Source organism: Ciconia boyciana, chromosome 9 (assembly GCF_034638445.1).
Source record: "Ciconia boyciana chromosome 9, ASM3463844v1, whole genome shotgun sequence".
NCBI classification, from domain to species: domain Eukaryota; kingdom Metazoa; phylum Chordata; class Aves; order Ciconiiformes; family Ciconiidae; genus Ciconia; species Ciconia boyciana.
In genome coordinates, this window is record NC_132942.1 from 20,824,581 (window position 1) to 20,832,279 (window position 7,699).

Consider the following 7,699-nt stretch of genomic DNA (forward strand, 5'->3'; position numbering starts at 1 on the left):
GCAGAGTCCAAATGCACTACAGTTTGGCAGGGATTTTGCCCTCAATTCTTCCTAGGTGATGTGAAGGTTTTTAGATGGAGCCACACAAAAGCAATGCAACTGTGAGACACCACCTTTGAACCTGGGTTCCTGCTACAGCTGGTGATGTAGGCATAAGCCAGGGGCCATCAATGGTCATACTGGGAGCCTGGTGGAGCCAGGACCTGAAACCAGCCCTCCCACAGTGTCTGGACCTGCAGTGAGTCAGTCACCTCCTGTCTGCTCTCTGCCATGCAGGCACTGGAGGAGATGCTGCAACAGGTCCTTTTTAAGGTGGTTGCCCATGCCTGGCTGTTCCCCAGAGCTGTGTCACTGCAGGGAAGATACGCATGAGCTTGCACACACAGACACATGCACATGCACGCACACAGATGTGCACAGGGCATGTGCAAACACACATCTTATCATGGGGTGAGCAACAGAGGGTCCAGGGCAGCAAAACAGCCAGACCATCCTCCTATTCAGCCCCGGGAGATGTTCCCAAGGTTCATTTTGGCAACTGCTTTCCCAGCCTCTGTTTTCTCCCCAGCACTCAGTTCCCACACAGTTCCCGCAGCTGGCACTCTTGCGAACGCTGGTTAATGCTCCCCTGCTTCTGATCTCGGTTTCTAATGCCAGCACAAGGAGCTGCAGCAGCAAACCTGGGCCAGTGCCAGCTTCTGAAAGACTGGTTCTGACATCCTGCACCTCAGCACACTCACAGGGAATCAGCCCCTGCAATCAGGTTGGGGGAGAGGGGATGGAGGGGGAGCAGCGTGTGTTGATCTGGTCAGTGGAGCCAGGGGTCTGACACCCGTGCAAGAAGACACCCGTGCAAGGCTGTCAGAGAGGCTGGACTCACTCTCCCCACCGCGTTGCAGAGTTCAGGGCTTGCCTGCAGCCCAGCAGCCTGGCCCCGCACCAGGACGAGGCCGGTGCAGCCAGCAGCCTGCATGCACTCCACGTGCAGGCACAGTGCTCCCTGCTCGGGTTCCCAGCAAGCGTGACGCTACGCTTGGCCCTGTGCCCCAGAGCTGCCTCCAGCAGGGCTCTCCCCCATGCCAGGGAATGTGTGATCCTTGCAGCGAGGACTTCACGTGCCAGGGAGGCTCCAGCAGCCTGCGGAGGTTTAGGAAAGGCACGGGGCTCCCTGCAGAGAGCTACCCCAACAGGTTGGATAGCATTTTCCTTCAGAGCACCATTTCACAGCTACAGGGTGTTTTCTCCCCAGACACGTGTGCAGGAGGTGTGCAGGCAGGCACAGAGGAGCAGGACAGACAGGCAGGGAGCTTGGATGCAGGCCTGGGAATACCAGGAGCTGAGCCAAGGGGCTGGCATAAGAAAAAGTGGGTCCAAACTGGGCATGGACACATGGAGGCTAGAAAGAGGAGGCAGCTCTTGCCTGATTAGAGATGGCATCTCCCAGGGGTGCAGGGAGACAGGTCACTGAAATGCTTTCACACAGAGCCTGAGCATGGCCTTGATGGTGGTGCCTGTGCTAAATGGGGATGGATTTGTGACCCTGGAAGTTCACCTGTGCTTCTACCTACAGGTCATGACCATTTGGCTTGTGTCTCTTGCATTTCTAACCAAGCCATGCAGCTCCCCTCTGACATGGGGAGAGTCAACTGGACCTTTGGGCATAGGAGCAGGGAGAGCCTGCAGGACCAGTGCCCAGGAGCTCGAGGGTTAGTGATGGTACCTTTAGCACGTTTCAGCTCTGTGCCATCACTCCTGCCATGTAAGCATCCTGCCACCCTAATTAGAAATACTTTAACAACAAATAAATGCCACATACCACCCACAGCAAGGGGGAGTGGAAAGCTAAAAATACCCTCCCCTTACGGCTGCCAGCAAACCCCAGCAGGCCACCTGCTAGGGGAAAGCCAGAACCACCAAGAGTGGAGACAAGCACCCACCACACGCTAAGGAATATAAATGAGTCTTGCAGCGTGACCTGGTGCTGCCGGTGTGGGCTCTGCGGCACGGCCCTCGCAGTGGAGATGAGTGCGCAGGCAGCTCAGCCCAGCTGGCAGCTCCCCACGCTGCCTCCAGACACAGTGGGAGGTGCAGCTCCTGGGGAGACAGGCTTGGAAAATACCAGGGGGGTTATATCCTTCCCTGTCTTCTCCCCAGGGTGGCACAGAGGAACAGCCAGGCCAGGAGGAAATGCGTCAGCAAGGGCATCAGTGCTGATGGCAGAGGGGCTGGGGAGCTGGCAGGGACACTGCTGTAGTGGGGGGACATTGCTGGTGGGATAGGGGCATTGCAGTGGGGGCTACAGCAGAGGCGTTGCTGTGGAGTTGGGGTAGGGACGTTTGCTCTGTCGTCGCAGCTTGTTCTGCACTGGAGGCAGATGAATACAGCATCAGCAGTGATTGAGGTGTAGGGATGAGGACAGTGGAGAGATCCATCTGAGCCTGCAACACCTTGGATAATGTATCCCCAGTTCTAGATGGTGGAGATGGCACCTTCCCACCAGTGGCTGCAGGGAAGGGCATCGGTGACCTGTGGAGACCCACAAAGCAGGGAGGCATGGGCAGCACAGGGGGATACGGAGATGCATGGAGGTGTAGATGGAGCAGGAGCTGCTGGTTCCAGCACTGCATGGCACTCCCGCCCCCAGAAAGATCCTGCAAACTCAACCCCTCTCTGCCCTCCTCTAACCATTACTCATCAAAGTGCCTATAAAGAGCAAGGTTTGCTCCCCACTTTGAAAGCTCCTGGACTCTCAGGGATGGCCGATATAGACTACAATTCCTCTGATGTCTGGGTAGGCAGCACCTCAGGAGATGCAGAAGGCACAGGGGCTGGGTATGCCAGAGCTGCTCCCTCCAGCTCCCCTGCTCAGGTAAACACCTGGGACCTCAGGAAATGGATCTGAAGGGCCACACGCTGCCTTTCATGCAACAAAATGAAAACAAGAGGTCCTGGAGGGCACAACACAGTGTAAAGAGCATGAAACTATAAAACATCTCGCAGCTCCCTGCCTGCCTAGCTCTGGAGAGATCAACCCACTCAGCCCGAATGATGAGAGATGGAAAAGGAGCAAACCAGAAGAGCTTTGTCTCTGTTCCAACCCATCGGAAATTTGAAACTTGACAACAATGCATGAGAGATTTTCACCCTATTGTTACAGATTATCGGTGCATGAAAATGCCTGCTGCACTTCGCACCAGACCCATGGAGCAAACCTGCTCTGAATGCCCACGTTGAGAAAATGCAAGCAAGCCCCAGTGAGCAGCAAGCATCCCATCAACACCAGAAAGCCCACAGCTTCCTGCAGCATCACCAGACCACCAGATAAGCAGGACCCAGAGCCCCTTGGAAAGCTGCAGGCAGGCTTTTGCTTAGGATGGCTTTGCTTGGGCTGCATTTCACTCCCCAGATGTGACCACTCTTCTCCCGTACATCCTCCATGGATTCAGGCTTTCAAGTCCTGCTGCTTGTGTTTGCGAGACCTAGGGGCCCACGCAAGCTCACCCCATCCTCCAGCAGGACAGGCAATTTGCCCAGGGGAAGTCAAGCCTGAAGGACCCTGAGTTTCCCACAGAAGAGGAATTTAGCTAGAAAGACAAAACTGACGTAGCAACCCTCAGCCAGTGGCAGTCCTCAAGACACAGGAAGCCACAGAGGAGCTGCATTGCAAAGAACTGAATCATACAGTCTTTCTTCCTGTCTCATGTCAAATATAATGCACATGAAAAAAAAAAAAGCAAGGACTAGGTTTTCCCTTCTTTCACACAATGATGATGCTGGTGTGCTGGTGGCATGGTGGGAACCAGCCTGACTCCTTCTGGGGTGAGGCTCAACCCTGTAAAGCCTGTAAGAGTCTCACCTTGCTGTCTGGAGGTTTTCTAACCTGCACAGAGTTTCCTCACCAGGTACAGGGCAGGCAAGATCCTTTCTGCCGGTATCTGCTCTGGAATTAGGGCACCCACACATAATGGGTGCCACATCACAGGTTATGAGCTGTTATTATGGCATGTTTATTCAATCAATCGGTAGTTGAATAGCTGGGGTTAGGAAAGGCTCTGATTCAGCACCTGGGTGAGCTAATTTGAGGGCAGCGTTTCCTATCCCTGCTCCCTGTTCTGGCTGCACTGCCAGACTGGTTGCATTGCTGGTGAAGTAGCTGCTGAGCCTCCACGGCAAAAGACAGCCACCACAAACAGATCGCGGGTCTCCTCCACATGCTGGGCAGTGATTTATGGCCACGCAGCAGCTTTGCACAGGCAGGGGGGTCACCCCCCAGTGGGAACACCCATGGGACCAGGCAGGGTGGTCACGGCGGGGGTTGTCACACCCACCAGCCAGAGGTGGTCCCTTCCACTCGTGAATCTGCCCCTGCTCCCTGAAACATTCATGCTTGAGACTTCCCCAGAGGACGCGGAGACCAGCAAAAGTGCTGTTCATTGCTATGCCACATTTTCATCAGTGGTCTGGAAGTAAATCTAAAATCTTACTGCTAATATTTGCAGCTAACACACGAGCCTGGCAGAGCAGTAAATAGTGATGAAGAGACAGCAGTCTTCAGGCCAGCACAGGCCAATCCAACCATCCTATTTAATACAACCAGCTGAGAGTTATAACTACGAACAAGGAATGCGGGCTGTTCCTGCCAAACTGAGGTTGGTTTTTTTAGAAGAAATATGTGGGAGCCATAGCAAGTGAGCATTAGCATCCCTGCAAGCACTGGGGAGAGGTCAGCTGTGGTCCTAAGCAGAGGAGGGGAGAGCAGACACAGGTGGTTCACGCATGTGCTAAGAAATGCTGAGCCTCAGCTCCGGCCTGAGGTGGCATGTGAGGTTCGCAGCATTAGCTCTTGCCTTTCCCAAAGGTGCACCCAGCTCCACACCAATGAACCCCCCTGCCTGGGGAGGAGGTAGTCAAGCCACAGAGAAAGACAAGGTAGACGTCTGCAGGAGCATCTGCCCTGGCAGCACAGCCCTGGCCAAGGGGTGTGCACAGTCCTGCAACCTGCTGATGAGCAGGGCAGGGGCACAGATCATGCCAAGCAACTGATGTGAGATGCAGTGCCCTCAAATCACCAAGGATTTCCTTGTCAGCTCCCTGGCAGTCCAGGCAGGAGGTTCCTGCCCTCCCTGTGTTTCTGAGGCTGGAGCACTGGCCAGGCCCTGGTTGCCAAGATGGGTTTAAGTTCCCATGAAAGGCAGATAAACGTGTCCTGAAGAGCAAGAAAGCAATGGGAGCAATGGGGGCAGGGGGGAGAGGGGCTTGCTACTGGATATAGCCCTAGGGAAAAGGCTGCAGAAATACTTCCATCTGCAGGGAAAGCCCATCTGCCCTGAGAACAAACAGTCTCACTCCCTCCTTGTGCTGGCACTGGCCACGTGGAGGCTGTGCAGCAGACAGCTCAGCAAGCTACCCATCTAGGAAGTGATACAGCAAAAGGAAAAAGAGAAAAGGAGCATTTTTTTTCACCAAACTGACTCATGTCTGCATTGTCATGTCTGCATGTTGGGGGTGGTAGGACCATGCAGCTAGGGATGGGGTGGCAGAGCAGCTCCACCCCTTCTGGTTCTCTGGCTGGCTTGGGCAGGCTGCAGCCTGGTGTAAACGCCTCTGGGAGGTGACCCGGTGTTCTGGTGTGTGTCCTGCCTGCACTGGCACCAATGCCAGGTCAGGGTATCCTATCCCACATCCCCTCACTCCTGCCCCAATGTCACCCAGCACTTGGGTGCAGCTGTGCAGATGGCCAGGCAGGTCAGATCCAGATCCAGGAACTAATTCAGGCTAAAAATAGCCCTTTCTTTCGCCATATATATCCATGTATTTTAACCTGGCTCAGTTCTGCGAACTGGTTCCCTGCACGACCCCCAGCCAAACCGGCTGATGTTCCCAGGGAGCACACAGCCAGGAGCAGAAGAGCCCAATGCCGTCCCACCCTACCCCAGTTGCTCCATTACTACTTGCTCAGGATCAGTGCAGCGGGAAATTACACCTCTGTCACCACTGCCAGTGGGGTGAGCAAGGCTAGCAGTGGAGAGAGACCCCTCCAACACAGGGGACCCACAAAATCGCTGAGCCGCTGTAGCCAAAGTAGGAATCCCCCTTGCAGTCAGTTGCTCAGTCTCCTCCAGCCAGCGCTCTGGAGGTGAGCTGCGTTCAGCCCAAGAGCACGTCCCCATGCTCGCTTGCACACAGGTTTAAAGAGGATGACAAACAGCCTCTGCTTTCTCACATTTGCCTTTGGGAGAGAGCAGGCGTGTGCACAGAGCCATGTAGGAGAGCTAAGCAGAGTGGGTGAACAGGGCTGGAGCAATTTGCATCTGTTAATGCGCCTGAGCTCTGCATAGCCTCCCAAGGTGGACTGCAGCCCTGCGCTGAGCAGGGCTCCCACCTCACCCGCCACTCCTGCCTGGCACCCTTCCTTGCTTTTCCACCCTGCTTTCTGCCCTCTTGCACTCCAGCCAGCTCCCAGGGCTGCATCCCTGCAAGATCATCCTCCTCCCCGCACCCCAGCCCCCAGCTGGCCTCCTGCCAAGCCGCGGCAACTCCCCACCCCGCTACCAGTAAAGCGGAGAGTGCTGGGATCCCTGCCAGACCCCCATCTCCTGCACTTCAGCTTCCAGCTAAATGCCAGAAACGTGATCTCCAGAGCCTGCCAGGTTACAGGGAGGGACGTTTTCTCCTGCCGCCCCATGCCACTGCCCACAGCTATGGCAATGGGGTGTCTGGTGTGGTCCATGCCTCACTGTGGGGTGCATCACCAGTGGTCCTGCTGCCGTGAGCACCTGGGCCTCCGCTCTCCCCCTGCCTGGGAACTTTCTGGTGAACCAAAACCCACCGGAGCCTGCTGAGTTTCAGAGCTGCTTGCAAGAAAACCCCTTGACGGGCACCAGCAGGTCAGGGATGCAGAGGGAGGCAGCTCACGCTTCAGAGGCGTTGGGAGGAATGGGGCAGGACCCTAAAAAGCCTGAAGAGAGCTGAGATCACACCCAAGCCAGGAGAGTCTCCTGCTCCTTGTGTAACCTTTCTCTGTGCAAATCAATGGTGGTCATCCCCCTCCTTGAAAAATCACCAGCTGGACGAGTAATGCCCAGGACATGGGTGACTTAACTGGGTGCACGGGGCACTGGCACTGTGGGGTGCTCAGACCACATCCCCACATCCCCACTGCCCCCCCATGGCCTCCCAGGCTGTGGGCCTAAGGAACCCAATGGGAAGTCGGATGCTGTGTGGACCTAGGGACAGAGCACAGTGTCACCAGTGACTCTCACCACAGCACCCACGCACCCTGGGGCACCACAGGGACACCTGCAGGAGCTTCTGGTGCTGGCATCCTCTTCCTCAGCCAACGGGGAAGAGGCAGCAGTGCAAAGCAGAGGACCAGTCACCACCAGCCACGCTCTGTCAGGGAGCTCCATCTGGCTTTGTCGTGGAAACCTTCACTGAAGGGGCATCTCCTCCTCTCACCAACCTGACATACTCTGCTGTGCCAAGGATTTTTCTTTTTTTTCCCATTTTTTCCTTGTTCTCATCATTCCAAGCTAGTGCTGATCACTGCCTGTCAAGGGTTTGTAAGTCACGGCACAGGTTCCTGCGGTGCTTCTCTGCCCATTCCCCAGCACACAGACCTGCACAAACCACCCCACAGGCAAACCCCTCTGTGCCTCATGTGCTCCCACTGTCTGGGCAGTGCCATGCTCTGCAGCTC